This window comes from Lepisosteus oculatus, chromosome 1, assembly GCF_040954835.1.
Source record: "Lepisosteus oculatus isolate fLepOcu1 chromosome 1, fLepOcu1.hap2, whole genome shotgun sequence".
Taxonomy (NCBI): Eukaryota; Metazoa; Chordata; class Actinopteri; order Semionotiformes; family Lepisosteidae; genus Lepisosteus; species Lepisosteus oculatus.
The window spans coordinates 66687193-66705432 of record NC_090696.1 but is presented as its reverse complement, the minus strand read 5'-3'; positions in this window follow the sequence as shown (position 1 = coordinate 66705432).

The following is an 18240-nucleotide window of genomic DNA, read 5'->3' as shown; positions in this document are numbered from 1 at the left end:
TCTATCAACTGATTCGAAATGATCTCTATCATTTAAATGGAAGGAGGTGATAGTATTGAATCTTGTGTCATAGAGTGGATAATCTTTTCAATTTAAATGGATTTCCCTCTCAATACTGTTTTCTAACAACAAAAGTCCATCATATTCAATCAACTCAGTTTGCAGATTATATAAAAGCTGACGTCCCTTGTCAGAACTCATTTTCAAGCCTGATAAGCACCTTGTAGATCTGGCACTCCAATAAAAGGCTGACTTGGTAAGCATTTAGTTGGCAGAGGTGTTGATAATCAAGCCTGAAAAGTATCTAAAACCACATTGTACTAAAAATCGCAGGTGGGGTCCCATGGTCCAGAAATCTTCAGTTAAAACCTGCAATATGTAATTTCCTGACTTTCTTTTCACAAAATGTTGTGAGTAAACATACATTTTAATTTCAGTGGTGAGGGCCAGGTGATGTATCTTCTCTCAGTTATGTTATTATTCTGCAGTTACTATTAACCACCTGATAGGCTTTCCTTTGGTCTTGAAACAAATTCTAATTCACTGGTTGTCATCAAATACACTGCTAGTTGATTCAAAGATGGCCCATACAGTAGAGTCACCGACAATAAGCTTAGTGAAGATTTGGCTATACTGACTGAATCTCTCTATGTTGCCTAGCAGAGTAAGACCATATTGATTTCAATAATCAATTATATCATTTTCTTAAAAAAAGCAAAATGCATCTGTCCAGACATTTAATTATTTTAGGCATCAAAATCAAAACTAAACGAAAAAAATATATTTTCACACCTAATGTAGTAATTAGGGATACAATCACACACAACCCCTCAGTGTTTGAGATGAAGGCCCTTTTTTACGCCTATCCCAGAATTAGTACTCACAGTATGGCTGAAGGGTTTTTATTCCCTCCTATACAGGCTGTCAGAGCATTATTTCTGTTCACCTGGAAGCAGATTTGAGAACTAAGTGAGCAGCTACACAAACCTTCTCTTGTCTTATTCGTTTCTTGTTTCAGCCATTTCCTCAAAGCAAAGTGCTGAACGTGCTGCAAACGTACATCTACTGGAAAAACCCTTTTAGAGTGTAAATACACCTTTCTGACGACATGGCTCAAGGCAGCCGTGGCTATTTTCAGACCTGCACAATCTTCTGAGTTTCTTTGCCTTTGAGCTTTTTCTGGTCCAATTATCTGTTTTTTTTTGCTACCCATTATTTTTTCCTTCCCTTACTCTCATGAAGGACATCGTGAGTAGGAAACTGGAGCAAGTGACACAGTGTAGCTGGGTTCATGCTGTAATGCAGTTTTAGCGAAGAGCCCGAGAGACCCACATTTTCAGATTATTTGGGATCTGATAATCCAAATCACCTAAAACTGTTTTAGCATTTAAAAATGTTATGACACACCCACAGGTTGGGGTCCTTCAGGAAGAATCTTGTGATAGATGGATTTCTGGAAAACTGACACAAATACAGCCACAAAACGTGCGATCTCTATGTATAGTGTGAGGGAAAACCAAAATCACACAAAACAAAAACCTAAACTTCTCCTTGAGACATTGAATTCGTGTGTCTCTCACTATTAATAACCAGACCCATGCCCATGCCTATACCCACACTCACACTCACACCTTTTATTCTGCTTCCTGGTTTTGAAACCATCACTTAACCAATCATCTTGTCCCAGCTGGTCAGGTGACAGAGTGTGGCATGATATTCTACACAGCTTTCTGGGGAATGTAGTTCAGGCTAGAGCTGCCATCTTGCCTCATTCTGAACCTGCTATTCCATCACAATGGAGGCAAGATTACAAAACCAAACTGCCGCGGATATACTGTATTAGCAATGGTTGAAAACTTTCAATCTGGCAGCCATCATGTACTGCAGGAGTTGTATTATAACTACTCAGTTTTAACTTACCTTTACTATTTCAAAATATATAAATTAAAAGAGTAGGGAAGTTAACATTAGTGTCCTGGCCAAATTTCCCCCTGGCCTTTACCAATCATGGCCTCCCAATAATCCCCATGAACTGGCTTCATCAGTCTGTTCTCTTCCCCACTGATAGCTGATGTGTGCTGAGAGTACAGGTGCATTTTGGCTGCTGTCGCATCATCCAGGTGGGGCTGCACATTGGTGGTGGTGGAGGGGAGTCCCCATTACCTGTAAAGCTCTTTGAGGGGAGGTCAAGGATGGCGTTAGGAGCACCTGGTTGGACCCTATGCGGCGCTGAGACTGTAGGCAGTAGCTAGTGATGGGTGTCCAAATCCCAAAGGCAAAAGGCAAAAGTCGTAGGCGAGGTAGAAGAGCTAGGTTGGGGATCACAAGAGTCAGGTTGAGAGTATCCAAATCCAAAACGAGAGGTGAGACGCAGTCGAAGCAGGAGGAACACGAGGTCGGGTAGACAGAAATCAGGTCGAGAGTAGTTTACGCGCACAAGAGAAAGCCATGGGTAATTCTCAATAGTGAGCGGGGACTGAGTGGAGTGAGAGGGTATAAATAGGGAAAAGCGTGAGGAATGACAATTGATTAATTAGTGCATGACTGTCTACGGGGAGAGGTGCTCGTAGGAATGTGGTTCGTGACAGTGGAGGGTCCTGCAGGACCTGCAGCCTAGTTATTTGCTCAGGTGGGTTAACTGGTTGATTATATTTACAAGCTGGGGATTTCGGGTTCAAGAAGGCTACTGTAAACTGCATCGCTGGAATGCCAAGAGAAGAGGAAGGGCTGTGTGGTCTGGTAAGTATGCGTGTTCTTTAGAACTGGAAATCTTGCTCTTGGTGGTGCAGTTAATTTGGCAATGGCAATTCGGCAACAGAATCCTGACATTAGTTGTCATCACTGTATCAGTTCTGTGAAAGGTGATGAATCACGGCCAGTTTAAAGTTTTTTTTTTAAACAGGGTGGTGCAACACTTACATGAGCGGACCTCTTTCATCTGGGTGACATGCGGCAGCCCCACTGCACAACATCTGAGATACTGAGGTAAGAGGTTATTTCACCTGTTTAAATTAAGGGAAACTTTAGGGCGGCCAGATTGTTAAAACCTGGAGTGAGATTTAGCCAGGATATAAGGGTTAACACCCTTAATCTTTCAATTTGATTAAAACATTTGGTGTAATGTGTCATCCAACAGAAAGGACCTCCAGCAGCACAGTGCTTCCAGTCAAAACACAAGGAAACCGATATGTAAATTCTGGTACAGAAGAAAGGAGCGCCACCTACATGTCCACATAGTACCAACCTGGTTTTCCTTGGAGTTCTTCCATCCCACTAATGAACAGGCCCATCCTTGCTAAGCTTCTGAGATCTGATGAGTTCAGACTACAAGGTGGGAACAGAGGCTGTCAAATATGGTCGCTGCTAAACTATGTCCAAAAAATAAAAATAAAAACAGAAAATAAAACCCTAATGTCACCAAGCAAATTGAGTCCATTAAGCATTTACAGTAGCTCAGATAGGAGGAGACTCTGAAGAGGTGCCAGTGGCTGGAGTAGAATCAGCATTCTGTATTTTCTGCTCTGCTCGTCTTCTCCACTGCCCTCAGCTTCACAGAAAGCATATACTGCATGACCAAAATGCTGCTTAAGCACAGTGTACCACATCCCATTTGATCTGAAGTGAACTGACAAGCTTTCTCACAAACCCCAACTCAAGTGGACAGACCGTGAGTCTAAGCTTTAGGAATGGTGGGGAGTGGGGGTGGGGTAAAATAATTATATTTTTAGGGCAGAAAAAATACATTTTAAGCAACATTTCTTCCCTTGTCAGTGGGATCCCATATTGCTTTTTATGCAAACAGTGGTTTCCACAAGGAAAAAGTATCAAACTGAAAACACAACATTCGATGTTTACATTTCCTACATTATGCTTTTTATCATAAATAAAAAATATTTAAACATGTTAATGTTTATTTTCCAATATTTTTACAATGAATGAATTAATAAGTACAATCGAGCCCGCTGATTAAAAATATAGTATTTTTTGTATTGTTAACCAGGAATGCAGATAGTCATCGCACCACTGTTTTCTTCTTTAAGCTTTTGTTTTTTTGTTATTATTCAGCATTACTGTGTCACATTGTTGTTTGCATGTGAGAGTCAAAATCAGGTTCTGCACTATTTAAATGAAAAACCCTGGAAGCCACAGATTTCTATTTCAAAAAGATAAACGCTCATTATATGGGCAGTATATAAAAGATAATGTGTGTAAATCTAGAGTGGTTTCCTCACATTTAAAATGCATAAAGCTGACAAACTGCATGTAGGACAGCTGAACCAAGCTGAGTAAGAATTGACAAGTCAAATCTGGATCAGGGTAGGTGTAAAAAGAATAAACGTTTGGTGATTACACATAAAATGTGTGTTTCTATTTGTGTCTGTATTTTGAGTAAATGCTGTATGAGTCCCATGAGTTACTATCCTCCTTTGCCTTGTTCTGATAGTACCTAAGAAAACTGGTTTATTGTACAGAATAAAAGGCACTCACAAATTTACTATTCAATCTTCCCTATAGACATGTACAGTATCAGCTCTGCAGTGCTTCTGGTTCCTCGTCTCTTTTTCTGCAGCTACATTGTAGACTCATTTTATCTACCTATTTTATTACTTGAAATTTTAGTTGGGTCCCATTGTCAACATTGAACAGGCCAGGAGTTTGATAAAGCCAAAGGCTATAATAAAAACAAAAACAAACTCTTGGCCTTTTTAAGCCTATATAAACAATAGCTGGGAGTCTCAAAGGCCACAAAAGGAACAGAACCTCTCTCTTTCCTCTCTGTACCATAGGCACCCTCAACGACATAGAAATAGCATAATCTGGGCAACAGTTTTGCAATTTTGATGCAATGTAATGTTAAATATTGCACCTTTTATGTTCTCTAGGCATTTTATGAATGTCTTAAGGAAATATTTTAAAATACCAGACATTTCTTAAGGAAACAGAATATTTTAAAAATAAATGCATTTGTTAATTTATTATTTGTGCTATTTCAATGTTTGTGTCAATGTACTGTAAAAACACTATGTTGAATCAGAATCTTTTACAAAGTCTCTCATATTACACAGAATCAACTTCAAGAAAAATATCACGTTTTTAGATTTTATTTGTAGCAGCAATATAACAAGAAAAATATTTTATATATACATGTAGGGTATACATATATACATATGCTGTATCTTATCTAGGGCATAACATCTACTACTACTCTCCAGAACGTAATACACCAGGACAAATCCTTTTAAACCTCTTAATTAGTAGTCACTGTGTCCTTCTTTGGTCTCTGTTAAAATCAAACATCCTATCTTTTTTTATGGATTTCAATGACTTATCCATCTATCCCATTTTTCAGTCAGCTCCAGCACAGCATCTGCCAAGAATGTTATCCTAGCGCAAACATTAATTTCAATGCAAACCCATGTTTTGTCTGAATTTTAAAATACTGTGTAATGAATCACTCTTTTATTAAAAAAGGATATATTTTTCTACTTTTTAAGAATCTTTCAATAATTCAGGATATTATTTAAAGTACGTTGCTAATGTTTGTACCTACAGCTATCTTATACGCGTATCTTAAGAAATGCTTGATTTGTTTTGAGTTCTTGGCTACCACTAGCAAACAGATGTGTGACACTGATAAATCTGTAAATCTGAAGAAATGAGAACTAATCTTAAGGAATTAGTGAATAACCTATCCATTTTACCACTTCATCCAATTCAGGGTCGTTAGGGAGCCAGAGCCTTTCTCAGCAAGCAACTGGCACAAGATAAACCCTGGACTGGGCACAAGTCCATATCTGGGTACTCACAACGCACTGACACACTCACACCAGGGCCAATTTTCTTGAAAGCCAATTGGCCTACCAGTATGTCTCTGACCCCAAGCTTCTCTCCCTGTCTGCGTGTCTTATGGAGAGGAAGCTGGGGTATGTGAAAAGATGAATTCCTAATACAAGAAATTGTATTTTGCCAATAAGGAGATCTTATCTTTCTGGCTCAAGAATTAAGATGTTATTTTTTGCCTTTTCATTTTTGTTCAGCCTGGAACGAGCCCCATGTCTTTCCTAATTTGAACATTTCCTAATTGGATATTATAAGTCTTTCCCCCTGGTTTTAAGCAGTTGGTGATTTAAAGGCACCTAAAGGTACTATGGAACGCTGCCCCTGAGGGTCAGGACTGGGCAACCCTCAGAGAAATAAGGTAAAATCTGCCATTTATTCTCTGGATCCCATTCCTCTAAACTGTTTTTCTATATTTTGTGCCCTCCTGTTAAAAAAGAACAAATTATGCTTTTTCCATTTCTTCTGTTCTCAGTCAGTAAAGGGTTTTGTGCCCCTAGTGGGTGTGTTTAATGTATTCTTCTGAAGGTAAGGTCTTTAGCTCCATCATTCTACATCCTACCATCTTATGAAGACATATCTTGGATTTCCCTTGATATGGAGGAGTCTAATATGGAAGTGAAATCTCTTAGTTGAGTGCTGAGAGATTAATGAATTAGGAAGGATTTTGTCGCCCGGACTGTATAGACTGTTATGAGGTCAGTTATTACTGTGAGCTCCTCTATCTTTAATGAAAAGCAGGAACCTAATTAACCAACATTACTTATAACATTCAGTGGCCACAGCTTAATTCCCCAACTGTGTATTTTCCAAGTTTTGATCAGAACTCTTAAAATGCATTTTGCTCCCAGATGTTTTGGCTCATCTTCTCCTATTCTGCTCTAGTGCCAGAGCCTCATTTAGCAAATGTCCTCAAGGCTGATGTTCTGAAATAACTTTAAAGAAAGAGGTCCTCCCTCCAGTGACAGCTGGGTTAACTTCATGCAGAAGCTTTCACTAGGCTACAACTAAAAATAAGTGGTTGTCCTGAAAGAGAAGAAGAGGACGGGGGAATGGAGAGAAGCCGAAAAAGTAAGAACTTAAATTGTTCTCATAAAAGAGAAAGGTATTTTGCTTTCCCAGTCCGGATCACATTGACCAGGTGGATGGCTTATCTGTTCAGCTATCAAATTCTAACGATGGCGAAACGAGACAACGAATTAAGAGGCAGTGTTAGGACGTTATTACTCGTCTGGCTGATCCTTGCCCAATAGTGATGCGTGGGGTTGACTCACACCCATGAGCCAGGTGGGCTTGGGTTAAAAAAAAAGATTTTAGATCGGGTCAGGAGGGAGCGGGTCCAAAAAAAGCCCACCTGCGTATCACTATTGCCCAACACCGTCACGTCTCCTCACACTTAGGAGATAGGACCAGGGAGGATTGCTGTGAAGGTGGTGTTGGGATGGAGGGATTGGAGGGAGTGGAGCTCGAGAGAATCCGTGATGGTGCAGTGGTCTGTCAGGAGGCTGTTATGGGCAACGAAGTGGAAGGGCAACATTAGAAACTGACCTCCACCTGAAGTTCAGTTCAATAACTAACACCACTTAGCGTGTGGAGGTCTGAAGCTGAATTATCGGTTTTCTTCCTCCATTAAGAAAATCAAAAGGCAGCAGCTTCTCACACATTGTTGTGTTTAGAGAAGCTCCAGTAGTTCTCAAAGTCAGACAAGACTTTGTGATAGTGAATGATAATAATAATTCATTACACTTATATAGCGCTTTTCTGGACACTCCACTCAAAGCGCGGCATTACAGGTAATGGGTACTCCCCTCCACCACCACCAATGTGCAGCCCCACCTGGGTGATGCGATGGCAGCCAAAGTGCACCAGTACAATAACCAAACACCAGCTACTATTGGGGAGAACAGAGTGATGAATCCAATTCATAGATTGGGATTATTAGGAGGCCATGATTGGTATAGGCCAATGGGAAGGGACACCTCTACTCTTTTCATTAGTTACAGAGTTACACCCCTACTCTTTTCAAGAAACGCCCTGGGATTTTTCATGACCACAGAGAGTGAGGACCTCGGTTTTACGTCTCATCGTAAGGAAGGCGCCTTCTTACAGTACAGTGTCCCTGTCACAATACTGGGGCATTAGGACCCACACAGGCCACAGGGTGAGCTTCCCCTACTGGCCCCACTAACACCTCTTCCAGCAGCAACCTTTTGTTATTTTTTCCCAGGAGGTTTCCCATCCACATACTGACCAGGGTCACACCTGGGCTGCCATTTGTGAGTCGCAGGGTAATATGGCTGTTGGCAATGGCCGAGACGTGTTCTGTGAACGACTTGTGCAGAAATTGATATACTTGTCTTAGGTTATCTCAACATCTTTTTATCAGTCCCCTCACAGTGTTGTCTGTAAGTAAGCTCAAGATGGGAAATGTGATTTCCTTTGCCCCAGGGAATGGATGAAATAGTGGTACAGTGGGTAGCACTGTGGCTTCCCAAGGTCCTTGGTTCGAATCTGGTCTTGTGTATTTATCCAGTGTTCATGTGGGGTTTCTCCAGGTACTCAGGTTTCCTCCCACTGTCTGAAGACATGCTCTCCTTTATGTCTCTTATGCCCCCCACTGAACACTTTTATGTGGGTGTCTGCAATGGGTTGGCATTGTGCCCTGCAGTCTAGTCCTGCCCTGTGCCCTGTGCCCTGTGCCTGCCTGGTATAATTACAGCTCACCATGACCCCCTGAGTAGAAAAACATTAATGAAGATGGATGTTTGCTGAGGGTTTTATATAATTTCAATTTCATTGAAACAAGTTATTTAATATGTATGACTTCTCGGTTTCAAAGTCTTAGCTTTGTAACTTCCTAAGTCATTGTAACCTGTTCATAAGTCATAAGCACACCATCTTTAACCGATACTGGAGAACTAATAAGAACAAGCCTGGGTGAAATGTCAGTTTGTACACATTTAAATATGTGTGGTTGGCTCTTCTCTAGCCTGTTACAGTTGTCAGAGGTTTTCCACTTCCTTGCCAGCTATTGACTCAGCAGACGGCTTGGGCTGGATGATCTCTTTGGATGCTAATGCTACTGAAGGAGTTCTCTAATCTTTCAGACCCAATTAAATATAGAACGTCTTTAAATTCTTTGAAAATATCCCAAGGCATGACATTACAGAAACCCTTGTCATGCTGCCCCTGTAGGTCTCTGCTTTCATGATGTCTGGATTCTGCTAGCCATGTTCCTTCATGTCCTCATCATGAGTGACTCAGCATTTCTGCTGTCATGACTTGTCATCTTGCTGCATGTCAGAGGTGTCCCAATTACACGTTCTCATCTTATCAAAACGGCTCAATCTCTCCATCACTCCAAAATAGCCATCACTGGATATTGTTTTAAGGTAGAGCATGTGTTGGCAATTCCTAGCCATTTTCATAATATAACTGACCATTTATATTGATAAAATGTTAAATCTAACCATATATATTTATAAAATATAACCAATTAAGTACTAATGCAATATTTACCTTGAGCAGTGCAGGAATGAATTTAAATGTTCAATTTTAGGTACAGATGGTATTTATGTTTAGTATACATTTAGTTGAAATGCTAAAACTATGTATTTTATTTTGTAAATAGTCTTACAAATACAGGGAGTGTTAAAGCTGGTACAAGGTGAGAAAATCAGGTTCTGACACCATCTTACCATGCAAGCAAAAAATAAAAGTGAATACTTTCACCCTATTAATTCAGGGAATACTGCTACATGGTACTGTTCTTTCATTTTTTGACATGACACTGATGATAGAGTAATAGTCAGGGCCAGATCTTAACAAAGGGAATTGGAAGCAATTTGCCTATTGTAAACAAAAGCATTACAAAAATAGGAAAGGCATGTTTATTCTGGGGAACCCATAATGAAGGAAAACAGATCTTCCAAATAAATAAGACAAAAAAATATTTTTTTCTAAATTTAAGATCAAAGTCTAGTATTCTAGTCTAGTAATCAAAGTCTAGGATTATCTGGACAGATTTGGGTTTCAAGACTAATTTCTATGAGGCAGCTTCTCATGGCACAAGGAAATGGAGGATGCTGGATGACGAAGTTCTTTCTCCAAAGACGTCTGACAAAGACATCCTGTCTGTAGTTGTATTTATGCTATGGTCATTCCTATGGGGGCTGGCTTAATGACTTCACAAGGATGGCTAGGTTACTCTTTTATATGGCTGATTTAGTGACTTAACAGTGATTTCGTTTTTAACCATTTTATCAAACATTTGAATACATTATTACGATTCCCTTTGACCATCTGTGTCCTCCTCAATATTTACTTGCCCTTTAACCTGCAGAGTAACTTAATTTTGGTGGGAACTACAGAGTACGTGAAAGCCCTTTGAAAATGAGAAGAGGAGACACTGTATTACACAAAAGGTTAGGTGAGTCTGGAATAAGTTACCAATTTATAATGCCTTGGCTTTTCTCCTCAAGAAAAGACTGGATGAGGTTTTTGGATTAATCAACTGCTAACAACTAAGAAAGCTAGATGTGCCTTCTCTCATTTCTGACCTTATTTACAATGTGTTCTTTTGTCTTTTGCTTGGCAAACGTTTTCACATTTTATCCCTTCCTTTCAACAAATTTCCAGTGTATCATGCTAATGGTGTGCACACATTTTCTCATTAGCTTCATTCGTTTTTGTCGCTTCTTCTTGTGTTTCCTCTAACACGGATAGTCAATGTCTCCTGCCGCAGCTGAAGAGTTTCCCAGTGGGTACTCAGCCAACCCTGAGTTTTCGCTGTGGGCGCTTGCACCCTAAAGTCAGTGCCTGTAACCCAGAGGCCTCTGGAACTCACCAGTGACATCAGTCTGCAAGATTGCTAAGCAACTCTTGCCTGACAGATTGGCTCTTCTCCAAGTTACATACAGCTATTATCATAAAATTAACATTGAGCGAGGATTTGGAAAAGCTGTTCAAGGATAATCACTTGTGAAATAAACAGTGCCATCTAAAAGATTACCTGCTGTTCTTTGTCAATTAGTGAATTGCAACATTGCAATAAATGTAAATGCTGCGTCAATGTTTCTAATTAATTGGTAGCGGTGCTGCATTGTATGCCTGAATTTAATTATAAATTCAGGCACTTGGTTTACAGGTATAGGTACTTCATTAGCCAAATGACAAATAATGCACAAGGGAGTATCCACTGATGTTGCAGACAACCATTCAACTCAATATTACACAGTTTGTGTGGTTGTGGGACAAAGACAGCTCCTAGTCTTTACTTTGAAAAATCAATTGCATCTGGTTGATGGGAGAAGCTAAACCCGATGAATGAGACTGATTAGCAGTGGCAGTCTTCCAGGAGGTCCGTTCACTAAGCAGTGAGGAAAGAGATGGAAGATCACAGCGGTTGGTCTCTGTCATTGGATTAATACAGTACCTTTCTCAAGATAATTTCAAGGTATTTCTCATTTTGTGACATACTCAAAAACTACACTGTAATAGAAACAGTAAACCCACACAATGTGTTTGCAATGGGCAAGTCTTAAACATGAAAACATCACTTGCTAAAAAACTTAATGCCCCCTGAAAAACGTGAAACTTTAGACAGCTGTTTTAAGCACTAGCCAGGTATTTCAGAATGGATTTATTTGGAATGGATTCATGAATGAGTTAATCCAGTTCAGAGACGCAGCAGAGTCAGAGTACAGAGTGTTATACATCCTGGATGGGACACCAGTCCCTTGTAGAACACATACAGATACAGACAAGCACCAGGGCCAATTTACAGAAGACAATTAAACTGACAATTTAATTACTCCAAATGTTGAGCTTTCTAGAAAAGCAGAAGCCCATTATCACATGACTACTGACCTTCAAATGTGCTTTGCTAATGATGTTTAACAGTTTATTTTGAGTCACCTAATTAACGCTATTATATAATTATCAAAACTCTTGAACAAAATTAAAATCTCTGACCAGTGCAAAGCAGTTTTAATTTGTTGTGTATGGTATTTATCTAGTGTTAGTGTTAATATAGGAATTATTAATCTAATAATATAGACTATTAATCTAGTGTTAATGTAGATGAAGAGAAAGACTGAAGATACCTAGGATCTTAAATTGTTACTATTGTACTTTCTTTAACAGTTCCCGCATGGAAATGGTTGATAATATACCCCATTATGGTCATGATTTAATAATGTCGACATAAATACTGCAGATCGAACTTTTTCAAACTTTTCTTTTCTAAAGGAATGTGGGTTTGTCCATTAATGAATATTTCAAATCTATTTGTATGAACGTGTCAGATTTTAATAAATATCAGAGCTCAATTTGATTATTTGTATCTGTAAGTTTTAGATGTTGATTAATGTTCACTGTGTACAGTCAGACATATGTTATCATATTTATATAAATGAAATATATAGTATATTATATAGTATATTAATATTAATATATTGAAAAATGACATTATTGCCTTGATATTTTTATATATTTATGATTATCTTTCAATAGCCTTATGCTATATGTTTAGCAATTGAACACATTTTATATTTAAAATATGGAGTGCTAAAGTAGATTAATGCATGATGTTTTTATGATCTAATGCAATAGTTTGTGTCAGCCCACTTTTATAATGTTTCCCGACTTAAGTGTACTTTAATTTTTTTCCTTTGAAGTCATTTACAATGTCACTAACGTATTGCTATCTTAGTAACAGAGCTTCTGAAGAAGCTTATGTTATTCATCTCCGAGTTTTGATTATCGCACACCCTAAAGTATGCCTCTTGACAACAATAACAATAACAATTAATAACAAATAACAATATAATAACAATTTTTTCTAGTATTTAAGATTTTAAAGAGCTAGATACAACTTGAACTAACACCGAAATAAAGACAGAAAGCATGCTTAAGTGTTTAAAATTGGTCATTTTAGCAAAAAATTGGTCATTTGTTTTTTTTTTAATTTTCTACCATTTTATCACTCAAGTATTTCCTTTTTATTTTTTTGCCATCAAAATAAAACGACTCCATATGGAATAACAGGAGGGGCTGTCACATGCCATGAGGCAGTGTTGTTCCTTATTTAACCTGTGCTTCTGGCAAACTGTCAGTTTTCCGATTATGCGTTTTCCTAACTATAAACAATTAATCAATCAATGTGTGGGGGATTGTGACTCAAAATGAGCTTGAGACATAGAAGTTACGAAAACCGGCTGCAGCTTGCAAACTAATTGACCACCACAAGGTTAAACAGGCAGAATCTAATTGATTAACAAAGGCATGGATTGAACTGCCAATCATTCTGCAAGGAGAATACCACATTAATGCAGTAAACTATGAAAGCAAGTGCAACAACAGGGTCCAGTAATGATTTTGGCTGCAGTTCCTTTCTGATGGTGGAGTAAGGCAGTCTGTCTTTAAGCCCATGTACAGTAGCATTCAAAAAACAGCTGAAGGTGGAAGCCTGGAGGGTCCTGCATACTAAATCAGTTTTTTTATCATTTGGTGCTCTTCTCCTTAGGCTCTGACCTTGTCCACATTCTGTTTTTGCACCTGGTTTGTCCTACAACAGGAACTGAATGTTGCTTGCGTGCATCTGAAAGTGCTGGGCAGCTCCAGCAACGACTCTGAGTCCCCTGGCTGTTGGGTGTGCTAAATTGAAAATCCATTTTCTGTCTGTTGTGCTTGTTTGAAGGTCTCCTTCTAACAGGCTGTAAAGATGAATCTGGAGAGGAAGTGTTAAGCTGCGATGGTGTGTTCTAACACAGCCCTCTGTCACATTTCTGTCTGTCACGATTGAGATTTTAAAACTGGTGATTTACAGAAAATGTAAAAAAATAATTTCAGAGAGATGACTCTAGTAATTGATCATGTAAAGGTAACAATCTGTATTCGTATTGCGCTTACAAAAAATTATGGATTCATTTGACGCTTTTATACAAGAAGGCAGACATTCAACAGCATACTTTCATTAGAAAAATGTGCAATGCTAAGAAGCTGGATTGGAAACTTGGGATGCAATATAAAAACAATGTCACAAGTTGTACAGTTAATTAAACAATATCTGGTGCTACAGCAAATGAAATGAATTTAGAAATAGAAATATAAGAATATAAGAAGAAAATGTTAAAAAGGTACTTCAACAGGGGCTGCATGTGATTTTCCACAGATATTTTCCACTGCTATATCAGAAAATACAGCATTGGGCTCCAGACCTGGTACTCTACTCCAATTACTCTGATTGGTCTCCTGTTTCTAACACCTGAAAGTTATAGATGAATTAAGCAAATGCGCTAATTAATTATTAATTATGCTCCCCCTGTCCTATGGCCTGGAGGCCAGCCCTCAGCCAAGCAGGTTAAGCCACTATTGTGCTCCATAATGCTTTATTCTTGGGTGTTTGTCATTCTGTGACTGAAGTCATGCTTATTGGCACCCCCCATCAACTTCGTGAAGCCAATCCTGTAACCCTATCTGTAGATGGTTCTGTACTTGAGCTTCAGTTTAATTGAAAAACCCTGGAGTGATATTCGATTCTGGATTAACATTCGACCCACATGTGCAGCATATTGTCAAAACATTTTTTTCACCTCAGAAATATCGCTCGACTACGCCCTATGCTATCACTAACTGTGGCTGAAAAGCTGATCAACACATTTGTGTTCTCTTGAATTGACTACTGTAATGCTCTACTCTCTGGGGTATCTAAATCTACTTTGAACATATGCAGTATGTCCAAAATTCAGCAGCCAGAATCCTGACCAGGTCTAGTGCAAGTGATCAAAGTACTCCTATCCTGGAGTCCTTGCACTGGCTTCCTGTCAAATTCTGTATTGACTTTAAAATCCTCATACTCTATAAGGCTCTGCATGGCTTGGCACCTCATTACCTGTCTGAACTATTATTGCCCTACTCCCCACCTCGCAACCTTCGCTCTTCAAATTCTGGTCTCCTTACTGTCCCCCAAGTCTGTCTACATTGTATGGGTGACAGGACCTTCTTCTGTTATGCCTCCAAGCTCTGGAACTCTCTGCCCAAGGATATCAGAGACTCACCTTCTTTAAACTCATTAAAATCCAGACTCAAAACCTTCTTCTTTAGAAAAGCCTTTACTTAACTGTTCCATTCTTCACCCATCTGCTTTTCTTAGTACCACCATCCACAGTCTCCTTTGTATATTGTAATTGTTTTATCTTATGTATTCTTTTTATTTATTGTTGTTGACATTCTGTAAAGCGCTTTGAGAAGCCACCTATAGGCTTATAGGTGTACACCTTAAGGCGCTATATAAAATAAAGTTTATTATTATAATTATTATTCCTCATGAACTGTACTTAAGTTAACATATCATCTGCTTAATTGGTCACAATGAAATTGTTCCAAGCCTTTAGAAATGTATGATTTCGTGGTAACTTACAGTATATAATCTGCTGGACTGGGGCTCTCCAGGACCAAAGCTGCAGATGTCTGGTACTCATTTAGTAATATCTTGTCTGTAACAGTTATATCTTGTTTCCTTGGGATCTCTATTAGACATTAATTGAGACAGACAAACATTAGACATTTACAAAAGTTAATGAGAGAAACAGATATTGAAAGAGAGGTACTCTAATAAACTCTGTTTAGCCCTGTTCCAAAGCCAATAGATTACACTGAGTACTTGATCTAATCTATTCTCAGAAGCAAAGGAAGACTTAGTTTGGTCAATACTTTGGTGGAAAATAAGGTTCTTCATGACTGTTGCAGTTTGGTGACCAGGTGCTCTGTCGGTATCCAGATGAAACAGTAAACTTTTGTCCTGACAGCTTTTGGTCATTAAAAACTCCTTGACACTGCTCATACTGTAGATTAATAGATCTTAACCATGGGAACTGGCAAAAAACTTAAATTCCAGTTTAAGTCCAATCAAGCCTGGATCAAAAATCATCAGAAATAAGAATATCTTTCCTCTCTTTCCAGTTGAATTATATTTTGTCAGTTCTTCCCACAGAATGCTGGCTAATCCATAAAAGTTCACTCAAGACCAAGGTCAGTTTTTAGACCACTGTGGGAACTGGGGAACACTGTGATTCAGTTTCACACTCTCTGCTTTCACAGTTTTAAATGCATTTGCATTTTTCTTAGTTCAAGTCAGCGTCAGCATGCGTAGGCTGCAAAGGAACAAGTAAAGGTTTATTCCATGCTGAAAAGAGAAGAAAAGAAACACAACATTGTGGAGCTTACTTCAGAGCCTTCCAGAAGAAGGCTCCACAGCCGAAATGTGTTTCTTATCTTCTCTTTTCAGCATGGAATAAACCTTTACTTGTTCCCTTTGCATTTTTCTTACTGATTAAACCCAGGCTGTTGGGGTTGGCTATGCTGGCAAAGTGTTGTGGACGGTTGAGTGTGTGCCTCACAACTCTTGAGTCTGTGATTGATTTCAGGCTGGTACACCTTATGTGTGGAGTTTGCATGTTTTCTTTTACCTTCCAAAGTTAAAACGGAGACTAAACTGTGAACTGTGAACAAGATGCACACCAGTATGATTTATACTGCAAAGCCCTAATAATAATTTTCATTGTACTTTACAGACTAGAACAATATGAGCAATCATATTGAATTTAGTGTGGGCAATTTCATATAATATAACAATTCAAATCATTTAATGCATCCTACAAATATTTATTGAGTTTTTTCCTTATAGGGTTTCTCTTGTAATGTGTTTTCCTCTCACACATGATGCTTGTGAGGGACTGGTCAAGGAATAGTGCCACCTCATGCCCTTTGTCTCTGGCTCACAGTGACTGAAAGTGGACAGATACAGTATATAGGTGTTTTTACCAATACTAGTGTGTACTATCCCATGATTCTTAATTCTCTCTGAAATGTGTGCCACAATCTAGCCATTGCAGACAGCTGAGCTAATGTGGCACGATTCTGTGGCAAACATGGAAAGTAACTTATCTTGCTAATAAATACACTCGAGCTAAAATGATAGCCACAGTACCCGCTGACTCAAGTGTTAGACTCTCTACAGACGGAGCTTGAAAATACATTAACTTTACTCTAAAACACAAATAAATAAATAATACTGAGTGCTCCTCTTCAGGAGAGGCTGTGACGTACTGCGGTTATGTGCTGCAAGAGATAAAAATAGTCCAGTGTCAACAAGAACGATTCTTGAGAAAGGTTTGGTTTATTTGCATGCAGAAAATATGCCCCATGTACCCTTATTATAGAGGGCTGATAATATTTGCTACTGCCCATCCAGTCACTTATTATCTATTAATGAGAATGACATGATGTTACAGTTTATAATTGCAGGACTAAGAAAAAAAATTAAACTGTCTTTAGCTAAGATGGTTGTCTATTGGGAACACTCCATGTTGAGCTCTTCTTTTCATAAATTGTTAGTCTTATCATATGTACTTTATGAAGTTTCTTCTGACTTTCTTCAAATGTTGCGGATGCCTACAGAAATACAAAATAAAAGAAGCATGTACTGGGATTGTGAGGCATTTCTACCAAAGGAGTATGCAATCAACTCCTTCCTCATAGTACTGATCTTCGTGAGGCTCAGTTTAATATTTCAATAAGCAGATGTCAACCTGGTCTCTTGAAAGTAAATGAAATGCTCTTTATATTATAAATCATGCTGCCCCATCAGACAGTTTCATTGCAGCTTCTTTTTCTTATTTTGACAGTTGCGTCGGGCAATCTCCATTCACTTTCTCCCAAGGATTTTCCTCCTTCCTTGTTTCTGCTTGAAAAGGCATGTCATTTTCCAGTAAAGTAATTCCCCACATGGAGTAGTTCCTAACATTTGGGTTTGAGTAGCCTGAACAAACACAGACAAAAGTCTGCATGAATCGCATGCATAATTAATCGCACAGAGGGGACACTAAGTTAACCATGTACACAGCCTTCAGTGTTTTTAAATAAGATAAGACTTGATCTTTTCCTTGTCATATCAAGAAAACAGTAGTGGAAGCTATTGGGAGATTACATGACTGGTATGCTGGGACAGTAACGCTGCCTGCTCCCGATGTTCATTTATTTTTCTCTCATCTTTTTTATTATATTTGTGTAGAAGATCCCTCAGAGTACTCAGAAGAGTTAAAGGTGAATTTTTCATACTCCCAGTCAAGCACATGCTGAAAGAATCTGCTCAGCAAGCTAAAATGGAGCAGGTTTTGCCTGGAGCAGGTAAAGGAACATCTCATGAAGTCTGAGGCTTAAAAGCCCAGATGTCTGGCTTTCAGAAGAAAGCTCACCTTGGTCTTGAGTGAACAAAGGTAACAGGATGATCCTGAATACTCACGCAGCAAAGCTGAAGAACCTACAAAGGTGACTGCAGTGCTTAAATGACTCAGGATCCCTCCCAGTAACAGCCACACTGTTGGTCTACAAGCAGACAGT